The 14,915-nt window shown below is 41.2% G+C and overlaps 1 protein-coding gene and 1 non-coding gene across 6 annotated transcripts in view; both read right to left on the reverse strand.

Moving 5' to 3' along the window:
- MNAT1 (MNAT1 component of CDK activating kinase) overlaps positions 1-14,915 on the reverse strand; it is a 454,734-nt gene that overhangs the window by 20,607 nt on the left and 419,212 nt on the right. The window lies entirely within an intron of this gene.
- LOC138771614 (U2 spliceosomal RNA) lies at positions 3,181-3,368 on the reverse strand. The gene has a single exon (XR_011359661.1). It is a non-coding gene; the product is annotated as a U2 spliceosomal RNA (small nuclear RNA).

Consider the following 14,915-nt stretch of genomic DNA (forward strand, 5'->3'; position numbering starts at 1 on the left):
TGCTTACTGAGCCCACACAGGTTGATTTTCTGTATCAGTGTGCGAGCAATGAGGGATGTTAGCCACTTAATGTGGGAAGGACTTCTACTGTCTCTCCTACAAGTCTTGTCAAGATTAACTTTTTATTCAAATAAATATACAAACCTTTACACCATAGAGCTCACAATTGATCTCTATATCATAACCTGGTCTCTGATAGGGCAGCATAAGTCACATAACATGTCTACTTTAAAAGGGTTGTACAGGATAAGAAAAACAAGGGCACTTTCTTCAACCATTCACTAACAGCAGTTAAAGTCCCATAAAATAAATAAAAAAAAAAAAAAAAGGTAGGAGGGAGTGGGGTCATAATAAAGATCACTTGCCTACCCTTGTGCCCCGTAGGGCCAGTGCCAGGTCTCGCTGACACTGCCCCAGTTACTCACTGGCTGAGCGGGGAATCGATCAGCTGGGTAGTGATTTTGCAGCTAGATAAGCTAGGTATGTGATATGCCTGGATGCCAGCTGAAATCGAAAGCTGACTGCAGTCAACAAGACCAGGGAGTGGAGCTATGGAGGCACGAGGACTGGTAAGTATACTTTATTACGGTCCCCCATCCCCTGCCTTCCTCCTTTTTTTTTCAATTTCATTTGATTTCTCTTCTAAAGGATACTTGTCATTAGGTTTACTTTTATTAGCTGGGGCTGCTGAACTTGGATAAAGCTCTAAGGTTGTCTGGAAAACATGGATACAGCCAATGACTATATCCATGTTTTCCACAAAGCCTTAGGGCTTTATCCAAGTTCAGCAGCCACAGCTAATCAAATACCGAACTTTCGGGTTCGGATCGACTCGAGCATGCTCCAGGTTCGCTCATTTCTAATCTGCATGTAATCGTTCCTAAGGTAACTATCGATACATATGCACTGGGTTGGTTCTGTGGACAAGCCCTACAAGTGTTTGTGGATGGAACTGGCCTGGTTCACATGGCGTAAGACACCAACCGTTCTGTGACCCGGCCTTGTCACAGAACAGCCGGTGTCTGAGAAGATCATCCCCCGTATGATTTCCACTTCAGCTGAATTCAGATGCTGGCGCATCAGTGTCCGCCTGCCTCCGAATTCCCCGCTGCACACAACAGCGTGCCAAAAGTTTTGATCGGTCTGTGTCTGGGTGTTCAGACCCCCACCAATCTCTAGAACGAGCCAGGAGAAGCACTCAGTTGAGCGTTGCGCTCTCCATCCTATTGCTCCATATAAGGTGTAGTGGCTGTGATGGGTTACTGCAACTCAGCTCCTATTGAAGTGAGTGGGAGCAGAGTTGCAGTAACTCAGCACAGCCATTACACAATGTATGGTAGTTTTCTGCTTCATTCTAAAAAGCTGATGGGCAGAGGCGCTGAACGTGTAATCCACTCACCTATCAGACATTGAGATCCTAATTCTTCAACAAAAAAAATTCCAGTTTTAGGCAATGTGAACCTGGTAATAAGAGGCATGAAACCCAAACAATAAGCAACAAAGTGACAAAAAAACCTGGTGACCACAGACATTACTCCTCCTAGGTAAAAAAATAAAAATAAATAAATAGCTTGCAGGGGAAAAAAAATCTGAAATGGTAAGAACAGAAGTTTTTTTTTTTTTTTACCCAAGCATAAAAATGTGGCCATCCCCCCCGAGACGTAATTACTGGAAGCAAAAGAATCCTCATGAACACAGGAAAGACTCCGACATCATCAAAGACAATACATCATCTATTGAGTGTAAGTATTTTAAAAATATTTTTTTTTTTCTTTTTTACTAAAGTGGTTAACCATATACTATAAGAAAATAAAGAAATAAAGAAACACGCCTTCCTCCTACTGCCCATTTGTTTTTTAACTTAATGTCTTGTATGTGATGATATTCATTTTTCATTTTTTCATAAGGGTAAACACTGGAATTTACAATTTTAAATCCCACCCTACAAAAAGACTATTCTGTATAATTACATTTCCTACAGTGACTGTAATCTCCTGGGTCTGCCTTCCAGACTAAACAGCTCCTTTCAGCTGCCTTACGTCTGATTGTCGATGAAAGAAACTTGTTTGACAACTGCTCCGAGCAGAAACATATTTTTCCATGATTACATAAAAAAAAAAAAAAAGTTTGAAGGGGGGGGGGGGGGGGGGGGGGGGAATTTTGGGAAAAAAAAAAAAAATGACACAGCCAGACTAGCATTCCAAGCACTGAGGTTCGTGTAAGATCGATGAGTTAATATTGAAGTTAAAAGCCAACAAAAACAATTACTATGGATATTTCGCCGTCATGGCCAGCTTTTGAGGTTAATTTAGTGGTGTGCTCTAGCAGCAGCCAAGTTTTAATATAACTAACTACACCATGCAAGCAGACTTCCTTTATGCTTCTTTCAACATTTTCCATATTCTGCGCATTTATCGCACTCCTGGGACCCTCTTGCTGTTATAGAGCCCACACTATGCCCCCAGGTGGGTGGAGAAGAAAAAGAAAGTCTCCCGGCTTCATAAGCTGTCTACCTTTAACTTCCAGTGTCTAATAGCAATGACAGAGGTACAGCTTTTAAACGCGTGTCCTACAGAGGGCAGCTCCTCATTATTATTGGTACTGCATTGATGTCTATAAGATTTTATCAAGAATTCTTGGCTTTTTTTCCATCACATTTTGTGATTTCTGGCCAGGAAGAATATTATAAATACATTTTACAAACTGTGTAGAGTGATTTAAGAAGAATAACACGCAGAGCTGCGTCCTACAGTCGGCACAAGTACTACAGAGGTAGAAACCACTAGGGAACGGTTACAGAATGCTAGTTTATCACTGAAGCATAATTGCACTTCCAGAGAGCTTTTGTGTGCTTTTGGATCTATTGTGTGCATGTATGTGAGGAGTAGCCCTATGTCTGTTCATTATATAAATGTGTATGTCATTTTGGGCTCCATCTCTGATTTTCAATTATTTTTGGCAGAGGCTAGCTGCTATGACGTCTCCCATACACTACCGACAGAAGAGGGGACACTTGCCTCTCTAGATCTCTACATGACACCCTCATAAGCAGTGGCAGCAAAGAAGACATTATAAAGCTGCAGTAAGTAGTGTAAGCTTTCAATGAAGCACTGTGGCAAGATGTAACACTTACTACAAGATGCAAGATGACTCTGTTTCTTTCCTTTTTTTTTTTTTTAATGTGTGCGCACTGAACCTGGTAGCACTGCAATGCCAGGTCAATACCTGGAGAGAACAGAGCAAGCTCCTTTTCCATCTCTGTGTTCTAAAAGCCCATTTAATATATGGTCCGCAGATAGGGGATGTATCAGATAATAAACTGATAAGAGATACTACACTTGACCTTAACCAAATGGCCGAGAAGTGATGTTTCTCTGCTTCTGTCCCTTATCAGCCTCCCTCCCTTCTCCCCTCCATATACTTTTCTCATCAGCTATATTAGAGTTTTTATTACATTTGCTTATAAGTGATTTTTGCAAAGGCCCCTACTTTGCTAGTTTGCTAGTTGCCATTTAGAGATAACCGTAGACCCTTTTGGAATGGACATAAAAAATTTTGTCACAGCACTATATAGGCATAGTTAACATTGGTGGTTAGAATTCCATTAAGCTGCTAAGCAAGACTACATCAATAGAAGCTGCAAGAGTCCTGATCTTCTGATCAGCCACAAGCCAGTCATCACAAAGTCCAAACCATCATTCAACATTTTTGGCACTTTTCTGTCGTTTATTGTGCAGATGCTATAAAGTCAGTAACTTTATCAGCTGTATGCAAAGACCAATACATATGTCAGACCATTCATTGTTAAACCTTTAAAAGAACAACAAATGAACCCGCGGAGAAAGTCTCGTAACCCTGCTCCTTATTTTTAATTATATATATTTTATTAATGGCAGCAGGATCCCAACAATACATCCTACGCAGTATCGTATAACCGTCTGCTTATGCTAGTCTTCTGCTAAAGTCATTGAAGCTCTTTAAGACTGAAACATTCAAAGAGATTAGGTATAAAGGCCCACAACTCCATTTGCATTCCAAAGCCAAAAATATTGTAGTCAAACACTTTCACAGACCAACATAAAACAATGTCAAGAATTCTTCTGAGAATCATCTGAGATCATCGACTGCTGCAGACAATATCTGATGGTTATAGACAAACAGAAGGCTTATAATTCACAACATGGCTAAACATATGCTAACAGAGACGGAGGCAGGAAAAGCAAACATCAAAGTCACTGGTTCTCTGTGCTCTCTTTATCTAAAAGAAGTTGTCTTGGACCGCTTATGCTAGCAGAGAGGATACCCAACACTGTCAAAGAAAGCATCCTGCTCAATGCATTTGTAAGGTCTCTTTCACACAGCCCCACTAACACCGTACATGAGCGCTGATCAGAGATCGGAACTCGTTTACAGGTCTCTATCATGTGGCCTATAAACCTCAGTTACATGGCAAATTGTGCAACTAACAATGATTTAAATACCCGCACAGAGGACGTGATCGGCCAACAAACTAGTAATTTCTTCTTTGCCAGCTGGTCACTGTCCTTTTTACAAAGGTTTATTACTGGCAATGAGTGTCTCTGCCTGCTAATAATCAGCCCATGTAAAAGGGACTTAAAGGAGAAGTCCAGCTAAATTTTTATTATTGTATTGCCACCCAAAAGTTATACAAATCACCAATATACACCTATTACAGGAAATGCTTATAAAGTGCTTTTTTCCTGCACCTACTACTGCATTAAGGCTTCACTTCCTGGATAACATGGTGATGTCACTTCCTGGATAACATGGTAATGTCACTTCCTAGATAACATGGTGATGTCACGCCCCGACTCCCAGAGCTGTGCGGGCTGTGGCTGCTGGAGTGGATGATGGCAGAGGGACACAGAGGGACACAGGGCACTGGAGGGACACTGAGCATCCCTCTGCCATCATCCTCTCCAGAAGCCACAGCCTGCAGAGCTCTGGGAGTCGGGTCGTGACATCACCATTTTATCCAGGAAGTAAAGCCTTAATGCAGTAGTAAGTGCAGGGAAAAAAAAAAAAAAAATATATATATATATATATATATATATATATATATATATATATATATATATATAGGGAGTATGTTGATTTGCAGAACTTTTGGGTGTCAATACAATATACATGAACGGCGAAAAAACCCAATGGCCAGACAAATTTCCTACTCACCAGGACAATTGCTCCTCCACACATGCTCCTCCATGTCAACCATTATATGGAAAGGAACACCACAGAGCATGGCAGCACAGCCTGGAGGAGGGGAGTCTGATTTTAGCTCTATGAGGTACACAGGGAGCTGCTGTCAGTAAGGGCAGTGAGTATAGTTACTAATACTGTATACTGAACTATTTTACTTTAAAGTGGCCAACCCCTTTAAGCTTTATCCAACAAACCGTAATGTCACTGCTACTCAATGAGCTCTCTATGCAGCAGGAGCAGTCTGTGACCATTCATGCTGGAAGACATGACACTTAATACAGACAATGCTGCCAAGTATCTGTCTGCCAAATACATGAAGCACAGGTAAAAAAACCCAGTAGCCATGAGCAATTTTCTAATCACCATATTAACCATGTTTTATCCAGCCATGGTATATGGCTCCACTGTTCCCATAAATTCGCTTGGACTTTTACACGCAGAGCAGCATGCATGCCTGGCCCGATTCCCCCATCTTCTCCTTTTTATGGCTGTAGTCAGCTGTTTTGCTTGGCACAAAGGAAGAAAGTGCAACAAGACTAACCCTCTCCCAACAGACGGGGGTCAAAGTGGCGGGACGTCAAAGAAACGAATTGCTATTTTAGCAACATACAATCCACAATACTTTTTATGTCAATGTTGCTTCGTTGCATTACTGGATTCCCTTTAGCGATCTCGCTGGTTTTACCACAGAAGAACCTTAATCTGACTTCAAAGGCTCTTTCCTCGGAGGAACTCATCAGTATGTAGCACAGATCCTGTAGGAGCTTCTTTACGACATACAAATAAATTTTAACTCTTCTAAGTAACAGATACTTCCTATACTGGTTCTTAAGAGCAGGTAATTGAAGTACTTTCCCTGTGTATTTGGTATATAATCCACAATAATAGGTTTAAACTAAGGGTTCAATAACCACCTAACATCTGGCGTGTAGCTGCAAATCCAACAATAAACTACATACAAGAGATCAGAGGTCCATCCAGGGATTGATCAGGTACCAAAAGGTCAACAGTTATTGAACAGATGGGAATGGTTAGACCACAGGTCCGCCACACATTCAGATAGAGCAGGTTAAAAACCATCACCTCCTGAATGAACGCTCATGTATGCTGCTCTGGGAGAACTAGTGATAGGGGAATAGGGTTTCTGTACCTATATGTTTGAGTTCTTTTCACAGACAGCTGCTTAAAGTTGTACCTGTTATTGTAATTAACAACATCTGACTACTGTATTTACCTGCGTATAAGACTACTTTTTAACCCAGGAAAAACTTCCCAAAAGTCAGGGGTCACCAGGTGTTGTCTTATAGGGCGCAGCAACCTTAATTTAAAAATTGTGTGGGGGGGGGGGGGGGGTGTACAGTTTAGGCAGCATTTTTTTCAAACAGATCAGCCTAATAACACATTGAGGCCCTTCTTAAAATCACTTACATTTTGTAAAGAAATAAAGGTCAATTATAATGATGCAGTTTAATGGGGACAATCTTTAGATCTCACAGACTTTAGAGGCCACTATGGTTTGGCAACCTGTAGGGGCACTACCACTTGTAAGCCACTGATACATGACCAATGTCTATTATCAAATGCTTCAATATTTCAAGTGAGTCCACTTTGATACTCACCTAGTTTCCTCACAACTCACACCAGGAGACAAGAAAGCTAAACAGGAAAACTAACAGCAGGTCAGAAGACTCCCATAGTGCTGGAGATGCTGAGTATTAAGATCATTTCCCTAACTTTATCCTCAGTGCTGTTTTTGTTAAATCTTCCATTAATATATAAATTAGGCAGTTCGGTGCACTGGTGGCAGTACTACACTAATCCACCCCGGCGCCACCTGAAAATTCATGAGGAGACAGCGAGCAGGATGGTAGTCCCGGCCTCAGTGTAAAAAACTGCCCAGATTTAAAGAAAAAAAAAGCGGTGAGGATAAAGATAAGGCTAAGTGCAGTACATTTTAAATGTACAAAAAAACATGATCAACCATATTTGTTGCGTAGGTAAAAAAAAAAAAAAGTTTCGATATGCGTTTTTTTAATGCAAGTTGATGTGTTAAACAGTTTTTTGCATTTTTCCCTTCAAACCCTTGGCACTTTTGTTTTCTACTCCTTGTGTTTAGAAAGCGATAGCACTTGGATTTTTTTCACCTACAGACCCATATGAGCCCTTAATTTTTTGTGACACCAATTGTACTTTTCAATGATAGACTTCATTTTTCCATAAAATATGCTGCGAAACTGGAAAAAAAAAATATTTGCGCAGTGAAATTGGATTGGAGCTGGGGGGATTCGTGTTTAAGCCGTTTGCCCTATGGAACATGTTATGACATGTTATTTATGTCCCACAAGTCAGTACAATGATAGGTAACTTATAAAACTTTGTCTGCTTTTAAGAAATTAAAACTTAAAATAAATAAACGTGTTCAAAAATTGCTCTACCACCATCCTTATAACACACTTATTTTTTGGTCTATGGGGCTGTGTGAGGTGTCACTTTTTGCACCATGGTCTGTTCTTTCTATTGGTAGCTTGCTTGTGTATATGCGACTTTTTGTTACTATTTTTCAGATTTGATGTGACAAAAATTGTGTGATTTTGCACTTATGCCATTGGCTGTGCAAGATCAGGGATCTGACAATTTAATAATTCGGGCAATTACAGATGCGGTGATAGCAAATGTTTAGCAAATATATTTATTTTTATTTATAAAATGCAAAAGGGGTGATTTAAGCTTATTATGTGATGGGATTTTTTATTCATTAATAAAAAACTAAAATCTACATTAACTTAAAGTACCCCTGGGTACTCTCATAGAAATCAATGCAGTTTATATATACTTCATTGATGTATGAGATCAGTACTTGATTACAATCGGCTGCTGGTGACCATAGTAATCAAATGCCATCAGAAGCCCTCTCTGTATCCCACTTAACCCATGATGACATATCTGGATGTTAAAATAGGTTAAGGGATTAACATACATGTTACCACACAACAAAAACACAGTGCGAACCCAGCCTAAGAAAATTACCTTCTTCCTTAGCGTCCCCAGCACTATGGGAACATAACAGCAGATTAGGTTTGTCTTACCTGCTCTTACCATAGTATCCATTTCCTGCATCTCCCAGCTAACGCTATGGCCAATGGGAGAACATACTGAAGGAATGTTTTGTGATACATTTTGTCTTATGAAATGAACCTACTAAAGCAAAAAAGCCAGTTCAGCCACATATTGTGGCATTACAGGCTGGTCAGTCCACAAGTGGGCAACTAAAGAAGGATTAACTGTGTGTTGAGGCACTTATTTTGTGTGAGGGCATCAAGGAGGCACTTAAAAGGGATTGTCCAGCGAAAATCTTTTGCTTTCAAATCAACTGGTGTCAGAAAGTTATATAGATTTGTAATTTACTTCTATTAAAAAAATCTCAAGTCTTCCCATACTTATTAGCTCCTATTTCTCATGCAGAAAATGTTGTTTTATTTTCCGTTTGACACAGTGCTCTCTGCTGACATCTCTGGCTGAGACAGGAACTGTCCAAAGCAGAAGAGGTTTTCATAGAAAACTGAGACAGAGTTCCTGTCTCAGCCAGAGATGTCAGCAGAGAGCACTGTGTCAAACTGAAAATAAAACATTTCCTGCAAGTCATAAAGTAGCTGATAAGTATGGGAACTGACTTGAGATTTTGTAATAGAAGTAAATTCAAATCTATATAACTTTCTGATTTTAGCTGGACAACCCCTTTAAGGACCTTTTACATGGGCCAGTTTGCTGACTGGGAAACAGACATCATGGCCTGCCAGAGGCATCGAACTCTCTGACTCTCCCATCCTCCTCTCCAGCCACTGCTGTATCTTCAGACACAGCAGCGGCCAGAGAACAGGATGCTGAATCACAGCAGCAGCACCAGAGGTATAGATGCACTGCATGTGGAATCTGCAAACTGACAGCACGGATATATGAATATCTGTGGTGTCAGTTTCCATGGCTGCACAAACAATACAAGGATCATTCTTGCAACCTGTTCGATTCATTGGGCCGTGTAAAGGAACTTCAAGAAAGTGCTGATCTCAAACAGTGCTTGTTTGCACCTTTGCACAACCATGTAAAAGGATCTTTACTCCAATGTAACTTGGTATAAAGTCTACAGAGCTGGTACCTACTACTATACTGTCACTTTATTGCCACAATATTTCTATGTGTACAGAGTTCATTTTAAGTAACAATATGGTGGTAATGTGTGGTCATGGCTGCATTATTTGGTAGTACTATGGTGGTGTTATCCAGTCACTTTGGAAGAGGGAGATCGTGATTCCTGCTCTATATATATATATATAGATCTCTAGTGAGACCACATCTGGAATACAGTCTTCAGTTCTGGAGACCTCACCTACAAAAACAAGAACGGGTCCAAAGAAGGGCTACAACAATGGTGGAGGGTGTCAGACATAAAACATATAAGGAAAGGATTAAAATCCATAAGATCCGCGTAAGGATCTAAATCCATAAAGTCTAGAGAAAAGAAGGGAAAGGGGGGACATGATCAAAACCTTGGATTGTGCTGGGTGTGGGGGCCGGGCGCGGGTACGGCAGCAGCAGGATGACAGCCGTTGCACACCAGGACGCGCGGCATCAGGAAGCAGGAGGCCGGTGAGTTGTGGGGGAGAGGGGTACAGGCGGTGGGGGGGTGCGCAGGCCATCAGGAAAGTGCCCGTGATTCCGGCGCTCCCATAGACTTCTATGGGAGCGTCCGGGCCGGAATTTCAGACAAAAATAGGACATGTCCTATTTTTTCCGGATGTTTTCCGGAACAGACACCCTTCCGGAAAAATCCGGAAGGGCTTCCTTGACTTATTAAAGTCTATGGGTCCGGAAATTCCCTTCACACGTCCGGAAAAACCATCCAGATTTCCTACCAGGAAATCCGGACGTTTTTTCCGGACGTGTGAAGGGGGCCTAACATATATTAAAGTATTAAATGAGGTTCAAGAGGGGAGTGTTTTTAATAAAAAACTGAATTCAAGAACAAGAGGACACAGTGAGAGGTTTGTTAGGGGAAAGATCAGAAGCAATGTGAGAAAGTATTACTTTACTGAAAGAGTAGTAGATACTTAGAACAAACTTCCAGCAGATGTGGTTGGTAAATCTACAATAAGATGATAAGATAGGAAATAATAAAAGGGCAGACTAGATGGACCAAGTGGTCTTTTTCCGGCAACAATATTCTATGTTTCTATATAGTCATGGTGTCTCAGCACCATGTTTTGTTTTTTATTTTTAAACCCCTTCCTTGAAAAAAAATCTCTATATATCTCAATCATTAGTGGATTACTATATCACTGTTTCAGTTCAGCAACATGTTTTTTTTTTTTGTTTAGAAAATGTCCTCATCCATGTGAGTTAATAGTAGAGACGTCATTCTGTGGTAGCTCTATAGTCATCTAGCAAACGCGGACTGCAAAGACAAAACCACCATTCTTCCAAGGCTTAGACAAGGTTCTTTCATACAGAGCCAATATCTTGCGCTTGTTTTCCAAATGTAATATTTTTTATTTTAGTCAAAACACAAATATAGTTTTTAAACTTGTGAATCATCCTTGAGATGCTGGCAAACAATCTCACAAAAGAAGAGTCATCTTCTCCACGAGTAAAAAGTAATCCCACCGGTAACTTTTGACATCTGTAAGCTATTTGGCTGACAATGGACTGAAGGAGGCCACACTTTTTAGACATGGTTTGGTACCCCTTTCCAACAGCATTAGCATCAATCATCATCTTGTAGGTCTTCAAAAACTTTCATCAGAGTAAATATTGTTTTTAGAGACGCCACATACCATGGAGAGGAATCTCATGGCAACCACTATATGAGATGGGTCATTTCTGAAGCCACAAACTAAAAAATTTTTCTACAACTGGGAAAATCAACAGTAGCGTAGCTACCGCGGTCGCCGCCACGACCGGGCCCGCCACAAGGGGCCCTCCTGATCAATCACTCTTGTGACCGCAAGCATTGTTTTGCTTGCGGTCACAAGAGTCTGGCTCCGTCTTCCCCCGGCTGCCGGGGGTGTCGCGTCTTACCCCCGGCAGTGCGCGCATCCCAGAGCTCCGTACGCGCCTTGGGCCCTGACTTCCGGTTCCGGCGCAGGGAGCTCTGGGATGCGAGCGCTGCCGGGGATAAGACGCGACACCCCCGGCAGTCGCGCAGCAGCCGGGACAGACCAGGAGGAGTGAGGATCAACGTGGGAACGTGTTGTCAGGTGAGTTAAGTTTTGTTTTTTATCAGCCTGCACGGGGGTGGGGGGAAAGAGGGGGGCATCTATGAGGGTGGGGGGAATGAGGGGGTCAAGAGGGGTCCATCTATGAGGGTGGGGGGAAAGAGGGGGCCATCTATAAGGGAGGGTGGGGGGAGAGGGGGCCATCTATAAGGGAGGATGGGGGAGAGGGGACCATCCATAAGGGAGGGGGTAGAGGGGGCCATCTATAAGGCAGGGGGTAGAGGGGGCCATCTATAAGGCAGGGGGTAGAGGGGGCCATCTATAAGGGAGGGGGTAGAGGGGGCCATCTATAAGGGAGGGGGTAGAGGGGGCCATCTATAAGGGAGGGGGTAGAGGGGGCCATCTATTATTAAGGGGTCACATAGAGTCAGGGCTACCCACTAAATGAGGGTGTAAAGGGGCCAATACAGATGTGCAGTTTGTATAGAGATGAGGATGGTGTCAGTGTGAGGAGACTAATATGTCTGTCTGGCAGATTCTGTGGATTCGGGGCTCGGAGAAGTTCTCATAACGGCCCAGGGCGGATGGAGAAGATGAAAAGGAAAGAACTCCGATCAGAGAAGACGTCTCCTGTGAGTCACCTGATATAACTGCACTGTAATGTATATGGTGTATAGAACCTGTGTAGAGCTGGGGCCACCTCTATATGACTGGATGAGGTGATTTAGTATACTGGATTTGGTCAGTAACAATATGGTGGTGATGGTAGTGGTTGTGGTGTGGCAGTAATGTTTCCTTCTTATATACTGGTATTACTGGTAATATTGGTCTCAGTATACAGGATTTGGCCGGTAACAGTATGGCGGTAGTGTGTGTGTGTGTGTATGTGTATATATATATATATATATATATATATATATATATATATATATATATATATATATATATATATATATATATATATATATATATATATATATATATATTACACACACACACACACCAATAGCATCACTTGGTCGTAAAAGGAGGGGGGGGGCAAGTTGGCCTCTCGCACCAGGGCCCAGGAGACATTAGCTACGCCCCGAGTATCAAGAACTAGAGATACTGGTCAGCGAACGGGTAAAAACATAAAACTTGCCCTGCTGTAACTAGACATTACAATTATGGCCTGCGACTGGATTGGAAAAAAATACAGGCATGTTATATAATACGGAGATCTAACAATTGCAATTAATTTTAGGAATTGTACCTAACAGTAATAATTATATAATCGTAATAAGTAACAGAAACCCCCAAATGCTTAAAGGGGTTATCCACCTAAGAGCAAAACGATTAAATGCTAGCTGGTCCCACTCACCAAGCCCCCCTGAGTATTTTGAGCGGTCTTCTGTCTTTCTAGCTGCTGCCATTTACCAGTTACAAGTTTTTTCTAAAAGCTGATTTATAACCAAGATAGAAAACTACATTTCCCATCATGCATTTCCCTGATTGGTCTGTTTGCATACTCGCCCCTTCGCTTTCTTTCCTCCCACTGCTGTCATTACTATTGCACAGTAGACACAGGACTGTTTTTTTTCCACTGATTTTGCATCACATCACCCCAGTATGTATTCCATACTAACTGATGTAGCAGAGCTGACGTGCGCATGTTGTAGCTATGTGCTGCATAATGGCATCTGTTTACTGGGGGTGGGGGGCGTAGTGTAGATTTAGATCTCTGCTTGCTGCATGGAACATTTTAGTTCCATCCAGACTCTAAGAACATCCATAACACTTGCAATATACCTAGGCTATATAGAACCTAGGCTTAGGGACCCGTGTAAGTGTATGTAAGCAGCACAGATGCATGGAGATGATGCAGATAATGTCTCCTGGGGGGCAGGTTATCAAGTCAATAGAAAGCTAACCCGGCCCCCAGAGAGAAGATCACATGTCTTGTGACTACAAAGGGAGGAGGGAAGAAGGAGCCGAGTGTGGTCAGAGTAGACCCAGAGTTGATGATTTTAGACATCCAGAGCGGATAAGAATGAGTTAAAAAAAAAAAAAAAAAAAAAAAGGAAAGGGTGAAAGATCGGTCATACATGTATATTGGACAAAAGGTGGTATTGGGAAGGGGGATCGTTTAGAAAATTGTTTGTTACCCAGATAACCCCTTTAATATAAGTATATTGACACTTACTACATCTACAATTCACTTTAAACAACATAGTTCAATGTATTATCTTGGCCTGATCTAGAGCCTGGCAATAAAATAAGCAACCACCCTGTGGAGGTAGTTGCCAACCATTCCTATTTTGTGGGAAAAATACATATTCCGTATTACATATCAGAATAAATCTTAGGATCAACACCACATGTAGAGAAACCAAGCACACATCCTAGCAATATGCCATTACCCCTAATTATTTCATCACTCTTGGACTAACTTGGGTAAAAATAAATGAAATTATAATAAATGCTAAATACATCATAAATGCAACAGCAATGTAGTAGAGTTTCTGATGCAGCCTCCAAGATACAGAAAAAGCTCCAACCTGTTTTTTTGTAGATATTGCTTCACACACTATAGCACTGGAGTAAAGGAAGGAAGGAGGGGTGGGACTGATGTCTTTGGATTCTTTTGTTGCATTAAAGGAGATGTGGTATGGTAATAAAACCTCTTGTCATAGTTCTATGTACAATTATTTTTTTTTGACAGAGGACAGTGAATTTTTAAAGGAATCTAATAAAGTGCATGGCTTGAGCTGTGTCGTGTAATAAGATCATGTTTATAGTACGAGAAAAATATATCTGAATTACATTTGAATCAGATTAAAGCAGATTAAAGACATGTTGTGCTTGTCTAAATTTAATGGGCAATAAGATCTAAGAAAACAAACTCGTTGATATTGTGATAATTGTGTTTCACTTATCTGGAAGAGATCTATCACATACCAAGAAAGGCCAAGAAACGTTTCTAAATATACAGCAACAAAGACTCTAAAAGTTTCCTACAGGCCATCATTAAAGTAAATAGTATTAGCTCCCTTTGTAAAATAGGACCTAAACAATTAACATACTCTATGGTTTTAATAATAAAAAAAATTCTAAGTGTAAGGTTCAGTTACAATTGTCCAAAAATCTTCATGTAAAGCAAAGTTTTACATGTCCAATGTTTGGCAAAAAGTTCACTATACCAAATGTTCTCCAATTAACCATGTATATAATTTGACTCCAAAGGCCCTATTCCAAAATTAATCTAGAGGAGCAAGCAAGCGATGACCTGTCAGATCCTTCCCTGCTCTCTGTTGGCGTTAATACACCCACCAACAGCGAGCAGGTAAGAGCAGTGGGTCCAGGGAGCCCATAGAAGATAGTGGCGGTCTGCAGACCATCACTATCGTTCTTGTTTTTTTTTTTTCCAACATGTTAAATGACTAGGATCAGCCGACATTGTGCATGTCAGCTGATTGTTGACTTTTAAGAGGAGCTATTATCGGC

Source organism: Dendropsophus ebraccatus, chromosome 13 (assembly GCF_027789765.1).
Source record: "Dendropsophus ebraccatus isolate aDenEbr1 chromosome 13, aDenEbr1.pat, whole genome shotgun sequence".
NCBI classification, from domain to species: domain Eukaryota; kingdom Metazoa; phylum Chordata; class Amphibia; order Anura; family Hylidae; genus Dendropsophus; species Dendropsophus ebraccatus.